General features: G+C 38.8%; 1 protein-coding gene and 1 pseudogene across 8 annotated transcripts in view; both read right to left on the bottom strand.

Annotated features, from left to right (window-relative positions):
* The window catches only part of sall1a (spalt-like transcription factor 1a), a 121,707-nt gene extending 107,693 nt beyond the window's left edge, over nt 1–14,014 (bottom strand). For 6 of the 8 annotated variants that reach the window (XM_068650498.1, XM_068650501.1, XM_068650497.1 and 3 more), the window contains exon 1: nt 13,875–14,014. The gene's annotated coding sequence lies outside the window, so the exon portion shown is untranslated. The remainder of the gene's footprint in view (nt 1–13,874) is intronic. The other 2 variants (XM_068650502.1, XM_049718816.1) reach the window with 1 other exon arrangement.
* Nucleotides 3,908–14,008, bottom strand: LOC125967614 (profilin-2 pseudogene; annotated as a pseudogene).
* Nucleotides 14,015–16,515: the final 2,501 nt, after the last annotated feature.

Below are 16,515 nucleotides of genomic sequence, written 5' to 3'. Positions count from 1 at the left end.
CCTCCGGGGGCCTCCCATATTTCACATTCCGCACTAACACCAGTTAATATTAATATTTGCTTTTCATTCTAGGCTGCAGGGCAGCTCCGCACTCGTCACATAGACTGAAATGAAGTGCGCCTTAAGCGTGGCCAATGGGAGCCTTCACACTATGCTTGATGAATAAATACACCATAAAATGCAAGTTTACTGAAGCCAAATTGTGCCGCTTGCTACTTTTTCCACCACCCAAACATTAAATGCAAATATATCAATAATCTATTGACAAATGTTTTGGTTTGGGCACAATGTTAAATATGAATCTGGGTAAGAGGCCACATTAAAACAAATCTTAACTTTTCTTATATGACAACTTTCTTGTAATGTGAGTTTTCTGCAAAATATTCTCATTTCTTTTCCCTTCACATCAATATAACCTTTTTTTCTTGTAATGTCATGGCTATTCTTGTCACTTTACTTCACTCAAATATATTGCCACTTCCATGCAAGGCGCAATTTTCCGTAGTTAAGCTTAGATCCCGTGTTGAGTGCTTGTGTACATGCTAACTCAATGCATGACTTTTTTTTTAGTCATTAAAAAAAAAAACTGATAGTAGTTCTGGGAAAAAGGCAAATAAACCACTTTTGCGGGGAGAATAAAGTGCAATCATGGATCAAAACACACAGGATGGAAAGTGTTGCAGAGGGTATTCATGAAACAATAAAAAGGTAATTTGAGAGCTCGAAAGACGCCGGGGTTGCAGCTAGCATCGCGGCGTCGTTAGCGGGCCATTTTGCGTCAATCAGAAATCCTTTCTAATCTTATGTAAAGTGAAATCCCAGCCAGGCATGTATTTTGCACATGAAACAAATAAGAGGGAGGAAAAAATAAGGTCACGATTCCGAGCAGCACTTCAAACAATGTTTGAAAATTCGACTTTAAGTGTTGTCAGTTGTCTGCACTCAATTTGGCTAATAACTGGCTCGCAAAGAAACCCACCAATCTGGAAGCAATTTAGCACAACCCCGCCAAGTTTTCCTTTTCCTCTTGACAAAAGTTATTTTAACTATTGACCTTTCCGGGAGTTGAATGGCATTTCGGGATGCCAGCGCCACTCGCAAAACGGAACTTTTTAATTTCACGCGGCGGCCATTGTTGTTTTAGGCTTGTCTCCTGGGTGCGCCTTTTAGACCGCTTTAAAGCGTTTTAACGTTCTTTCCACAAGGCATCGCTATGTTTTGCGGCATCAATTCTCCAAAACATTAAGATTGGTGGAGTTTACGAAAAACGAGGTGCACTGAATTTGTGTAATGATAGTGGAGGACTATCATTGAAGTGTATGGAATTTACAATTGACATTTTGAACTCAGCACCTCTTCCTTTTACACTGCTGCACCCTTGTGGTAGTTTCCTATATTAACTTTCTGAAACCATGTGAGAATGGGCCAGACAAATCAGATTGATGAAAAAAAAAAATGTTGAGAACATTTACAGTAGCTTACAAATAGGAAAAAAAAAATAATCACAAAACGCGCTGGTAATATCAGCAGCTCAATTTGTTGTAATGCTTACAAAACAATTTAAAAAATAATCCAAACAAGTGTAAATTTGTTTTAGACCTCGGCATCCTTCAGTCCACACTCTTCATTCCCTTTTTCCTCAAAGCAATCAGATGCATTAACTCCAGGGGGCTGGCGGTGTGTGTGTGTGTGGGGGGGGACATCCCATTAATATTTCACCTGTTTCCAGCCCTGTTTGTGCCATACATCAATGCCGCGCCTCTCTTTTTGCAGCCATACATTACAAGTATTTTCAAAATACTTCATTGTCAGCGAGTGGCAGCCTCATTATTTATTAAGATAAGAAGGAAGATGTGCTGCAGCACTTCTCAGTTTCTCTTGCTACTCTTTTCACCTGAAACTCAGCTGGGCTAAAAATAAGTCAGGTGTTTAGTTTAATCGAGCCAAATTTGGCACATTGAGGCTGATTTTACCAATATTCACTCACCGGACACTTTATTAGGGACACCGGCTTAATAACCTGAATTGGTTCACCATTTGTCTCAACTGTAAACCATTTATTGTAAGACCTATTTTCCATTTCTACAGAGGACACGTGGCTGCAGACGCAGAAAAAAAAAATTGAATCGTATAATAACACTAATTATGGCCCCGTCACATTTAGACACGACAATTAGCCAGCAAGCCAAAGAGCTGAACTTATAACACAAAGAATAAATGCTATTCAAACATCATGAGCATGATTAATTACAGCCAAGTTTGGCCAGCCAACCCGTCAAAATGTCCACATGGTGACGGTTGTACATCACCATGGCAACCAGCATACACATAGTGGTCCATGTCCATATTGGTAATGGAAGCAATGCTTTGTAATAGAAAGCCACAAAAGAGTGGACAGTATTTTAATAATTAATGGAGTATTTTAAGAGAAGCCCAAAGGACTATTTGGGGACACATAAATTTGTAGCATGGTGGCATCATTAAAATGTCCATCACAATTTAATGGTGCAACGCCTTAATAGTTCTAATGTAGGTTTTGGACCGGTTTGAAGTTATTTCAAGACATCATAATTTTGTTTTCATTTTTACAGCATGTGTCCTTTCCCGTAATGTTTGCTGGAAAAAAAAAAATAGAAAATGTAACTTGTCATCAATCATGTGGTTTGGCCTACAAGAAAGCATGTTAAGTTTCATACTGCTACAAATAGTGGCGTTAGGTGTCTACGCTGAGAAATGTGTTTACATGCTGCTGTTTTGGTTAGCAACAGGATTCAAACTATGTCTAGGTTAAGCGGGTACTTTTCATACAAGTTACTTCATCACATGAAGAGGAGAAATTTGCTGACGATGAATTTCACTCAGGTCGCGAGTGTGCAGATGATTAAAGTTTAGTTTTGTCTGCTTTTAAGATCTTTAAAAAGTTTATTAGAAGACCAAAGCTCCTCGATAAAGACAAAGCATGTGATGTCACATCCACCATAAATAGATGAATGACTCAGTGAGGGGTGTATTTTTCAAAGTAGCCTCAGAGCGGAAACTTTTGCGACATCTTTTAATAGCTCACACATGTCACTTGGGGGAGGTCCAAGTCCTGCCCGGGTTCTTGTGTTGCTGTGGGCTACCACGAGCAATATGTGCCAGCTCCACCTATTTGTCATCACTGTGCATGTGACAAAGATGCTCTGTGTTCAATGATGATCAAGTGGCTGCATGCACATCAGCGCTCAGCTATCGTAAATCTCGCTCGGCCGAGAACAGTAGATAGCTGCTATTCCTTATACCGTGCTAAGCTAACACGCTAGTGGCTATTTGCCGACATATTCCAGTAACCGTATTTTCCGCACTATAAGGTGCACCGGATTATAAGGCGCACCTTCAGTGAATGGCCCATTTTAAAACTTTGTCCATATATAAAGCGCACCGGATTATAAGGCGCATAGAATAAATAACTCAACGTTGCTAAAACGTTCATGCAATCACAATATAGTAACACTCGTATTAGTGAAAACAATAACAATATATCAATAACCCAACGTTGCACAAATGTTAATATCACACAACACACAAAATAAACACGTAAAGCTTACTTTAATTAATCAGTCCTCAGCCACGAATCCATATATAAGGCGCACCGGTGTACTGTCGGCTTTTGAGAAAATTTGAGGTTTTTAGATGCGCCTTATAGTGCGGAAAATACGGTAAATTAAACTTTTCTTTACGGCTACGGCATAAAGGAGGCAATTATTTTTTTTCGACAGCACTGTAAATTGGTTCCAAACAATCCCATTGAGTGCTTTCTAATCGTCCCCTTCCGTTAAACACAACCGACTCATATTTAGGGTATCTGTATCAACTCTAGCTTGTTCTGTATTTGGTCCTATTTGGAAAATCAAGACACTTCAGATCATTCGAAAGCAGCGATATCTATTGTCCAACAAAACGACAGCCTTTTACAAATGTGACACATTACAGAAGCTGGCAAAAGAAAAAAACAGCAATGAATTTAAATTGCAAACTGCAGTGTCCATTTGTTGGGGGGGGGGGGGGGGGGGGGGTAATCAGTCGTTCTCCAAGGTAATGTTTCCATGGCAGGACTTGGCATGTCAAAGGGCACAGAAGAAAAATGTCGGCTTTCATTTGTCAGGTGACTTCCTTTGTGATAACATCGTTTTGGCTACAGAGGAGGAAGAGGAGAATAACTTGCAACCAGGACATGAAGTGCTTGACAGGCAGGTCGGGAGCAGGCCGCTTTAGTATCCAGACCTCCTCAGGTAGTCGGCCATCCCATACGCTTGCTTGTTGAGCACGCCTCCATGGATACTCGCTTTCCCCATGAGCAAAACCAATACTTTGTCAGTTCTGGCTACAGAAATGTTATACGTAGGGCCTCCGTCTGAATTCTTGGTCCGAAAGTCCATTGTCCAATCGCCGTCCACATTGAGGCTATCCCTGAGTACTGAGCATTTTTTATTACCTAATGTCAGCCCCTGGGTGAAGAAAGCGTCACGTTCCTTTGCCACCATGGCGTCGATTTCAGCGGCTGTGATGTTAGCGAACGTGCCGCCGCTTAATGACGCCCAGACGTACTTGGCGTCGCCGAGCCCAACAATGGCCGCATCCTGGCAGTTGCCTTCTGCCATCAGGGTCTCCACGTAAGTTTGCCAGGACATGTTTTCCGACACTGGGCCCAAGATAAAAAAAGGATTCTCGTAAACTCACCGACCGAGAGAAGCCACTGCAGGCTTGGATGTAGATCTGACGAGATCACTCCACCCAACTATAGCTTTTAAATGCCTCGATGTATGTAAGGAATTATGTCATATTGTGTGACATCGGTTAGCTATGAGGTAATGTGACATCACAGGGCTGTATGTTGTCATCATGTTGCTTATTTATCAGCATCGAAAGCCTTTTTTTTTCCCCCCTCGCAAAGGTCAACTTGGTTTGCACTTCATGAGGTAAACCCAGGCTGACATTATTCATAAATACCTCTCTCCGTCATAATTCAGAAGTGACACTTTTCTTTTGAGTCAAGAACAAACCGCGCATTACAGCCAGTAAATCGGAACCGTAGTGTTAACGGAGTTTCACGCGGATGCACCTGTACCCGAGTACGACAGCCCCGGGGCAACGCATCCATCTATGTCTTTTTGCCAAATTTGATTTTAAATATTAATCATGGCCGCCATACATCTTGTCTGTGAACAAATTGCCACGCAAAAGTGCTTTTGTCTGCGAAAAAGGCACGGTAAGAAGGATGGAGGGCATGGCGGGGAACATCAATGTTTCATTTGGTGAAATGTACAAGCCACGACAGCATTTTACTGATGATGCAGGTGGCGCACTCTTGAAGAGGAACAGGAGAAATTTGAACTTTTGGGACCTAACTTTGAATAAAACGGGAAGAGTAATTTTATTATTTAAATGATATACGGTGTTTATTGGCTACAATAGAACACTTCCTGGACTTGTAATTGAGACTAATGACAGATATTTCTCGGCAAGCAAAGAGAAGAAAGCTTACCTGAGGACGGGCTGGATATTTTGCCTCTGACAATTTAACAGTAACAAAGTCAATAAATATTGTGCCACATATTGCTGTGCTTTAGGGGCAGTAGATATACGACAGCACTTTCTCCACAAGCATACATTTCTGTTTACTGTAACTCTGCTGAAAGGAACGCAATTTCAAAACCTCTGAAGGCCATAGTAAAAAATATATATAAAGCAACAATTTATTTATATAGTGAATCCGCATTTGTAAGATTTATGGGTCTATTTTTAATGATATATTTATATTTTTTTACTTTTTATTTGTGTTAATTTGTCTGTTACCACAATGGGCATAAACAAAACACCCAGAAAAAATAATTCAAGTGCTCCAGTTAAATAAATCGAACTAAGAATTTGTGGTTTAAATACATTAATTATTTCATATATTTTTACATTAAATTAAACCTCTGTAAATATTCATCCTCATGTGTACAGCAGGATAAGTTTAAAAATACTCTACTATATAGACTAATTATTTTATTCTGGGCAATAAAAAAAAAACTATCTTTCAATAATGTAATATTATATCCTTCATAGCATACCTTGACAGTTATCAGTTTTAGAACAGCTTTATTACATTCGTTTTAGTTTAGTCATTCATTAAATTAAATTGGTTAAATTAATTTTTTACCAAGTTATTTAATCCAATCACTTGACCAAGTTGTATCTCTTCAGCATGACCACAAGATAGCAGTATTATCCAGTGTTACATTTTAACTCAACTGGAAGGAACTCAAATCAAATCAAGGCTCAATGAATGAATGCAGCTTTTAAAGAATCTTGTATTTTTCTTTTCTTTTTTAAACTCCTTCGAGTTTTCTGATATTGCATTCACTCGTTAATTTTATCTCACATATTCTATGATTCTGGCACAATCATAACTAACGACAGTCCCCCCCTGGTCCCACTAGATGGCAGTACTGCAGCACTACACCACTTTTACCCTTGTTAAAACAGCACACGCAGTTGCAAAAAGACATCTGAATTATCACCGTGGAGCTATTACACGTGCAACACTCACTGCTTTCATAATCATAAGTGTGAATCACATAACGCAACTCAATAAGGGAGGTTTAAACGTGGCTTTTTGGGCACGAGACCTGCATAACAACAGTTCTTGCATGCATGATGTCCATATAATGCGAATCATCAGTGCATCCAACAGAACCTTTCAGTCAGCATCAAAGGATGAACTGCATTTTTTTTCCTCAGAAAGATGGACAGAGGGAAAGGAAGAAAGGATTTACAACACTGCCTGTTACAAGTCATAAAAATTGGTATGGTAGGGGCAAGATCAAAAATGTCGCTTATTATTCCCGCACCAGAGCACCACTAATAGCTAAGCGTCTACATACACAGTGCAAGCTGCACATCTTCAAAATCGGTATACACATCTGGCCAAACAACACAAAAACCACTCGCTGTAAATCTAATTAGTACACAATGAACGCAATAAAAAAAATGAAATATGGTCTCCATATGTTACAATAGAGTTAAACGCATCATTAAATAAGCAAAATAATTGGTCACGTCTGCAAGTGGAGTAATTTGGTTGTTTATCATCATTTAAATCAATGAAGGGAAGAATCCGGCCATATCCTCATTAGGGTTACAGGTGAGGTGGAGCGTATCGCTGACTTTGAGCACATGCTATTCAAAATGGATGACTGGAGGAAAACTTTGGAAAGACAGTAGAATAACATTGAGCTACCTACCGCAGAGTTCCCTTAATTCTAGTTGTTGGATTTATTTGCTGATAAATCAATCTACATTCAAGCTAGGACTGCTTGATCAGTGATGAAAAAGCTTCATGACAGTCTTGAGCTTTGTGTGTACTGGAAATTCCTAATGAGAGCCGCAGCTTCATTAGATTTGCCAATAAAATATTTGCAATAGCTCATTGGCCTCTAATGGACATCAGGAGGAGTGCTGCTGGATCCAGTCGGTGTACGTTACATGTAATTTCTTTGGCATTTCACAGATGGTAATGCATTCACGAGTAGACATGAGAAGTCATTACAGAACCCGAAACAGACCGCATCATAAAAAAATAAAATAAGACCTCTGCTCTTTCCGATGGGGAAGATTCCCCAAATGCTTTTACGGAATAATATCGAAGCTCCAAAGTTGAGAAGGACATACTGGAAATGCCAGCGGTTGATTCTGACATATTGCATTTCAACATATCGGGTTACTGGAAGTTAATTAATGCAATTCCATTCCTCATGAATATCTGCGTCTGGCTGGGGTCCAAGTACGAGATAAGATTGGCCCACAGACAAAGCATGCAAACGGAGCAATAAACAATGGAGCTGCTTGTCATGTGGGAAAAGGAAGCCACTGGCGAGGCACGTTGAGGCACACTAGCGCCAACAAAACCGTACTGCGATAATCACAATCAAACAAGAACACTTCCTTTACATGACATGACGACGACCTTGTAAAAATAATTTGTTAAAGTATATTTTTGTTCGTCCTGTTATGAATAATAGGCGAGTAAAATATATCAACAATGGGAGGATTCTTAAAGCAACAGTTTCAAATTTGTGGGGAGCTAAATTGAGACTTATAATCAAAAAACTTTTTTAAAAAATTCTTAATTGCATGCTTATTGTCTATGGTGCAGCCATTCCTAATAATTCTCATAATGCATCCAATTTATATAGCGCTTCATGTATATAGATAAATTATGAGCTATGTGCAACCTCAAAAAAATACTGCCTCTTGTCTCCATTTTAATCGTGACTGTGCAGAAGTACTTTGACAGAAGCATTTTTTTTAATGAAATTACCAGGACAGCGAGAATGACTTCCACACATTCGACAAATGTCAGGAGAACAAAACTCTGAATCATTACTTCCATCCCCATCCATGCTACCTTAGCTGAAACTTCTCCGACTGGACTCTTTTTCTTCCATATAGCCAAACTAATCAATGTAAAGATGCATTTCATATGCTGCCTGCCTCACGGCGCATTGCTAAGATAAAGTCGCTGCGACCTAACAGCGACCCCGCCTCATGTTCGCGAGACCATTAAACAAAGATGCTGTGTTGGACTCGGCGTGACCGAGAAACAATGAGGAGGGGGTGGGGGGGGCGTGAAGGCGGTGAAAAAACAACAACCGAAAATATTGCAAGTGTTAGAGCTCATAAATATAAATAACTGTTGAGCAAACCTGTAGCCTTTTTGTGTATAATAAAGTCTACGAAAGGTCACAGAGAAATATACTATGAAAATGAATTTCTGTCTACTGACAATCATACACACTATGAACTCAAACTTTTGGGAACTTTTACTCTGTTATTGCTACAAGTATGAAAAAATTCACTTCATGCTACTTTGGCATTAGCTAAACGTGGAGGTAGCCTGTGTTTACATTCTGCAAGAAAAAAAAATCTAGGACATTTAGTGAAACATCATGAAGTAGAAAGATTGACATTTTGCATTAAGCAAAGACTTGCAATTGATTCCCAACAAATTCTTGTTTCCGTCATTTGAGATGTGTTGGTTAGCATGTATGTTCTGTTTGACGTAAGATTGATGGTAAACAAAATTGTCAGAAACTCCATAAAACTGATCCCAATTTGCCTGTTGAAATGACAGAAACAATCTTTCCTTGTTGGATTTTAAGTAAGCGCACAGCACAATCAACTGTACCATGCTAGGCAATTACAGTACAGCCAGTGGCACCGCAGCGACAATCGTTAGCTGACATTAGCCACCAGACAGTGACGCCACATTGCCACACAATAATGACGATTATTCCCAGCCCATAAATCAAGGGAGGTCTGCGTTACACTGTGTATAAACCTTGCTCACGCTAATGGATTAGCACACTATGTGCTAGTCTTGCTCACGCTAATGGATTAGCACATAGCGCCGTGAGGTCAGCTGGTTTTGCCGATGTTTTTGACCAGAGCGTAGTCTACCGTCATCGTGCTCAAACTCATCCTCACAGTTTTATCGTGTTAACATAATGCAGATTGGCGCCTACTTAATTTGTTTCGCTATTCTAATAACCTTGCTCATAAATAATCACAAGCAGCACTGCCTGCGTTTTCGCCTCAGGAGCCTCAGAGCAAATTAGCATTGGAATTTTTAATCATCTCTTCTTTTGACTTGCATCAGCTGGTGGAAATGTGGATAAGGATAATGAAAATGATGTGAAATTGCATGTTTATGTGGTTTTGCAAGGCTGAGAGGTTTATCGCTCGAGATTAGCAACACGCTGCGGTTTAAAACATGGCGTACGAAGAAGCGCCATGCAAATGGTGGTTTCCCTTCTTGACAACCACAAACCACGCAATCACCATTGGCGGGTCGCTCGGGAATATTAGTATTTCTGATAATGACGTAGAAAAACATGGAAATGTCAATATGGAGTAAATATTGACTCGGCGATGCAATTGGAAGACATTAGTAAAATGTACGCTACATGCTAAAAGCAATACAGCATTCCCCCGCCCTAATTTCATCAGGCATGTACAATTTGGCATTATGGGGTAAAACAATACAAGGTTTTTAGCATTTAGCCAACATTTTACCAATATATTAAATTTTGCCAAATGTGTCCAAGTAACATTACTTACAGAAAATAGGGACCAAGCCCATCAGCTAATAGAATAGAAAAAAAACCTTGGGTACATAATGCCCCCATTATGAGTAAAATTGCTGATGCACTTTCAGTTCAGACATTTAGTGAACAGAACAAATAGTCAAACACATTAGTTGGACTTTAGCTGCTACTTCTTGTGTTGCCTCCCTGCTCAAGCCATCCAGACGGACCAATAGGTGAAGTAAATTCAGACCCAATTGTAGAAAAATAAAAGATAAAAAAGGAAACCTGTAAAAGAAAAATTCTCACTAAGTGCAATTTCATCAGTAGAAAAGTACTGAGAGCTTGACATGGTGTTATACTTTTTTTCCAAAATTAAAAGCAGAATCCCTCCAAGTCCCAACTTCAAAATGCTGCAAAATCGCCTTCTGAGGAAAATTTAGCAAGTTTGAATTTCATTTGTAAGTAGGACTTCTTGCCCTCTTCATACACCCTGCTATGTTGATAATATATACTTGAAGCACTGGGTCTGCTTTGAATAAACAAACACACCATCAGCCATTTTTGCAGACGCTGCACAAATGCAGAATATGGAAAATATCCCAAATCCTTAAAAAAAAAAAAAACATCTTGCATTGCTTTTCTACTTCTACCTCATTTAAAAAGCAGCATTGCTCTTATACTGTATGCTGAGCTTGTCACCGTGTACAAAGTGAAGCCAGAGGGACAGCGAGACGACTGTATTATTTATAAGAGGAAGAGAAAGAACATTATGGCAGCAAATTGAGCTTGAGAGTGCTGAAGTGTCACAGAAACAAACCATTAAGATGGCCAGAAAGTACCAGAACACAGACCGCATTAAAAACAACTTTTTAAGAGTAGCGGGCAGCTTTTTTAAAAAACAAACAAAATATCTACAAACAAATGACACTTCTAATCCTGTGGAGAAGTACCAGCAAGTGCGCTCTCCCTAATGTTTTTTTTGCGTACAGTTGAGGACCATCAAGTGGTCCAAGAGGCCCTTTGAGGAGGAGGTGGTCTACAGATAAATTGGTTACTAGGTTGGGGAGGGGGCGCTCATTAAATAACATTCAACATGGCATATGAACAGAGCAATGAAAGTAAAAGTTTCTTGGGAACATGTTCAGATGATTAGGTCTCATTTTATTTAATGGAAAAATAAGTGCTGGACAGAAAAGTGGAGTATTTGTTACATCTGGAAATATGTTCATGTCAAGGCTGGTTTATATTATCACTGTTTTCTTTTTCTTTTTTTTTTAAGAGCACTTTGTATGCTTACCCCTCCCCCATTTTAATTGGAGAAAGAAACCTGTGTAATATTCTCCAGTGCTGTATGTACTTTAGAGACTTAACAAGTCACAGCGGGTTATATTAGTTTAGTTAAAACAAACTCAAGTGATAGACTTTTAAATTTGGGTTATGCTGTAGCTGAAGGAACAGGGCAACGTTGTGAACTGAGGGCTGCTGTACTTAATTCTTCATCTGGTAGTCTTAGTTTTTTACATCAGGGTGTTTTTCACACGTCAGGTTTGGTTGATTGGAAAAAGAAATGCACATCTGCGCCGTTGTGGGGGCGAACACAGACAATTTGCTTATCTGTCGCTATTTTCCTTCACCAAATTGTCGGCTGCACAGAAGGCACCTAGTAGACTTGAGTTTTACTCTGGTTAATATTTGTACAAGCATTTATTGAAGAAAATGTGAAAGCAGTGCATAAACAGGAAAAATAGCTGTACGCAGCAAACTTTTATCAGTTGTAATTCGATTGAAAAAGCAAATACAATGTGCTCACGTTCATTATGCATGCTAACTATGTATTAAAATGCCGCAGCGTAGTTTTCAATTTATAATACAGCACATTAATTCGAAAATTTATGACAGCGCACGCAAACGCACAAGAACCACTAAGACTGAATAAACAAAAAAGTTGCTGAGAGTCAACATTATAAATCAACGTTGTTAGGGTTGCAGCGAAGAGTAATTTCCGAAAGCGAGATCTGAGTTATCAACAACTCTCTTTTCCAGCCCATCTGATATACAAATTGCAGCTAATGAAGCTTGTAAAATCAATTACCTGCCTGATACTTTGCATACCGAGGAAAGCGTACACAAGCTGAATGCTTGATGCGTGCTTAAACACACATTACTCCCGGCACAATATTTGTACTTCATTTAAACTACCACGAGCACTCAAAACAGTCATGTGACTCCTCTGTGCCAGAGACACAGAAAGCAAATTCTTAACGACTCGTTTAAAGTAAAGTGCACTAAATGTTTTAACGTGATCAGACATGTCACGGACTAAGGAAAAATGCTGTCGAGAAAAGTAGGTCACAAAATGATGTTGGAGTGAAACAACTTGGAGTTCAACCAAAATGTTCTTTAAAAATTGGCTTCAAAAGTTATACAAAACTTATTCTCTTTGGGCTTTTTTTGAGCAGTACGCACAATTACAAAAACAGAGTGGGAAAGCCTGATGATACCAAATATGATGAAAGTGTCCTAATGAATCTGACTTTTGAAATTTGGCAAACATTTAATCAGCTCCATGTTACAAATAAAGCATATTTATCAAAATGTATTATTAAAATGTTAAGATTTTGATTTATTTTTACAAACACACACACACGGATATATATTTCTGCATAATTGCAATTTCTTGTATATGAAATTAATAATTAATCTCTGAGTTTTATGAAAGTCGTTTCATTTTCCTGGACTATCATAGCCTCAGAAATATTCCACATAATTCACTGACATGCTGAACAGTAAAGAATTTTGTGGGTCTCAGCAGTTTGTAACCGAATCTTTACTGGGCATTATGAATAATTAAAGATCACTTCATAGAGTTTTTCGACTGAGAGGTGCAACAATCTGAATATTCTAGCTATCTTCTCTCTACTGCAACAGAACAGCGGCTTTAGTGTTAAGAGTCCATAACAAGCAGCAGAGAGGTTCTTCTGATGGTCAGTGTCTGTCTTTGCCATGGCAACCAGTATTTGAAGGAGAGCAGGGGAAATGAGAGAACCTGGCGTAGCTTATTAGATGACAAGCACAGATTTACCTTGCGCGAATATCAGCACACAATAACAAGTGTCAGAAGACGATGAATCGCCTTTGGTGAAATTGCTTTTGTGTGCCTGAGTAGCATTTATAAATGACAGTTTATCTTTTTTCATACAAGTCTTAGTGGCATTTCAGCAGAAGGTCTGCAGGCAAGCTAAACATAAGTGTCTTTTTATGTGGCTTCCATCTGTTTGTTGACAAAAGGAGTTCAGTGACGCTTCATTAAAATATTTAGTTAGCTACTCACTACACTGAAGCTAATTTGTTTTGATTTGTAAAAATGGACCCTAGGGAAATTGGACCGATTCCAGTCGTTACACATTTGACACTTGCTTATCCCTAAACTGTACTGTCGAATGAAACAACCAATAAAATATTTTGTTTTTTTTGCTAATATAGAAATCAGTCAGCAAGCTGTTCCACATTTTCCTCCCCACTGTTGCGTAAAAAGGGGAATCTTGATTCATGACATGATCAGCTAGTCTAACATAAAAAAAACAACATTCAATCATTGCATATTGGAAACCTGAAAAATAATATCATTTCCCCATTAGAGAGCGCAGTGCCCCCTAAAGGACCTTCATGGCAGTGCAATGTATTAGTCTGGCAAGCCACACCCACTACCTTCAGCACAAAAGAAGCAATATCATTTTGTAGATGTATAAAAACATAACTTACCTTCTGTGACTCCATTTTCTTATGTTGAAAAACAACAGATGATTCCTGCCGGCACTTTCCGATAATCGAGCTTCCGCTCATCAAAGTCTCCATGAGCATCGAGGTTGTCAGTCCAAAAAATAATTCAATTTGAAGGAATCAAAAGCCAAACAAGCTAGCTTGATCATCAAAAACACCTAAAAACCAAAAGTCCTAAATCATGATGATCAAAAGTAACTTAAGTGAGTAAAGGAAAACAACTGAACAGACAGGAATTAGAAACTGTGACCAGGACTGAAACAAAGCAGGGAACTGAATCCAAACAATCTGACGGGACAACAAGGAACACCTGAACAAGTCACAAGTGGTTGGAGGGAGCTGATTGGGTAACGGGGATTGGGTTAACACACTAACCTAATAAGACAGACACATCCAAAAGGAACACAAGAAAAATGAATCTAAATTCTGAATCAAAACCAAATCAAAGCCTGATCATATAGATTCTATATGATCAGGCTTTGATTTGGTTTTGATTCAGAATTCTATATCATAGAAGATCATGAAGAGTAAACAGTGAGGAAAAATCAAAGTCACTTCAGTCAATATTTTAATGCACGTAATTTGATAGCTTACTACACTGAGTCATTTACAATGTTCGAAATGAAGAAAAACGAGCACAAGGGAGTGGTCTGATCATAATAACTTTCCGTTTCAACTCAATCTCTCCACTCGGATGAATGTGTCTATAAAATGCTGAGAGAAATGTAGGTTGCTAAAACACACTTAATTTGGCATGATAGATTGAGTCCATGCTTCAGTGACTGTAATTGAATCTGTGACCTATTTCTTCTTCACAAGGAAATTGTCTCATGGGTTGCTTTTCAGTAAACGTATTTCAAATAGACGGACAGCACTGGTACATTCTTATTTGATCCATGCAAAAAAAAAGTGTCTTAGCATTTCAAATAATCATATGTTTTTTTCCATCTCGGTCAATCTATCTTGCTATTCATTTTAACAAACGGCTGTGCTAAAACGAAAACCGATAATGGTAAATTAAAAAGACATTGTTGGGTCTTCATTAGTGAGCCAATGCTCAATGTGCACAATATTGATTGTTTAAACAATTAGGACTTTTGCTTGATGGTGAGGGATTGATTGTTGATTAATTGTGTCTTGATGCCGTAGTTTGATTTTAGAAGAAGTACATCAACATGTCTATCCTGATTATTTACCAGGAAACTTTTGCTTGTCTGTCGATTTCTCAAATGTCACCTGGGATTGGTTCCGAGAAAATGGATTGATGGAACTGAGTGAAATAGTCATTTGTGTATAACAGCAAAAATTGTCAGACAAGCTATGTCTATTGTTGAAAAACTTTGCCTGAGTGATGCTTTGTTTGTATTCCTCAAAGTGACTATAAGACACAGACAAAAGCTGTTATTGAGGCGCTTGCAGGAGGCCACGTAAAGAGCGACGACTGCGGCACAAATCCTGCCGTTTTTGTTGAAACAACGCAAGACACCCATTGTAAAAGTAATTCTTTTGTGTGTGATTGCATGCTTGGTAATAAAAGAAGGGTGTACTCTGCATCTGCTGTGGTGTTAGCAGGTAATTTGGGGTTAGCGCCATGTCTGCAGTGAGTGCTTCAAGGTGACTTTTACAGGTTCTTCTCTTTTGCGGCTTTTTATTTATGTTAATTCCACCTAAAATCAAAGTAGTTAACCCGCCGACTAATAGTTTAAATCCTTAATGCACATGCATACAATTAGTCCTTCACTAAAATATTACAAAGCATTTTTTGTTGCTCGCCATTACAGTCAAGAGATTTATAATTGACTCATTTAAATTAATGGATCTTCTGTTTTGAAACCCAAAGTCGAGGACAATAACGGAAAAAAAATATATAAAAAATAATATAAATATAATACGCTTTTGTAGTTTCACTATTGATTATAGCATGAAACACCAATTAGATTTGCTTTGACAGGCCACATAAAATAATGTGGAGGGCCAAATCTGGCCCCCGAGCCTCGAGTTTGCCATCGGCATTTTCAAAAAAATATATTGTGCAGCATTTTCATTTCACATCTGTTGAGTGAGCAGACACCCCAGAGACAAAATCTGTATACAAGCACCGGGTCAATTTTCTATGATTTTTCCACTTTTAAGAAAGCTTGGAACTGTTGGAAATTGAGAAAAAAAAAAGATGTCTTCTTCAAGTTGTTGTTGTTGCTGTCATATCACAAATGAAAACATGTTTCAACTTAAAGCGCTATCATATTCCCTTTTTCTGTGTTCATGGAGCGCAAAGGGATTTCACTCATCCTTCAGAATGAAGAGTGAAGAGGGGGAGGGCGAGGAGCATTAAGTGGGTCACTGCTGTCCTTGTTAACATTTAGGTAAATAGACACATTCCCACGCCAAACTCATCAGGAAAACAATTAACAGCCGCTGAGGATGACGAACAATTTCCCTCGCTACCTTCGTCCCGATACCGCGCGGCATACAGATGAGCAGATTAATGACGCCTTTCGGTTCCATTTGCAAAAACCACCTATCAAATAAACCCCAACCTGTCATCTCCTGACAACATCACACACTCAATTAATGTCATCTGAGTGTATTATCCATCTGTCCTTTTTTTTTACGGCGTGCAGAC

This window comes from Syngnathus scovelli, chromosome 4 (genome assembly GCF_024217435.2).
Source record: "Syngnathus scovelli strain Florida chromosome 4, RoL_Ssco_1.2, whole genome shotgun sequence".
NCBI lineage: Eukaryota > Metazoa > Chordata > Actinopteri > Syngnathiformes > Syngnathidae > Syngnathus > Syngnathus scovelli.
The sequence above is the reverse complement of the archived record's forward strand: the minus strand, read 5'-3'. Positions and strand labels throughout refer to the sequence as shown.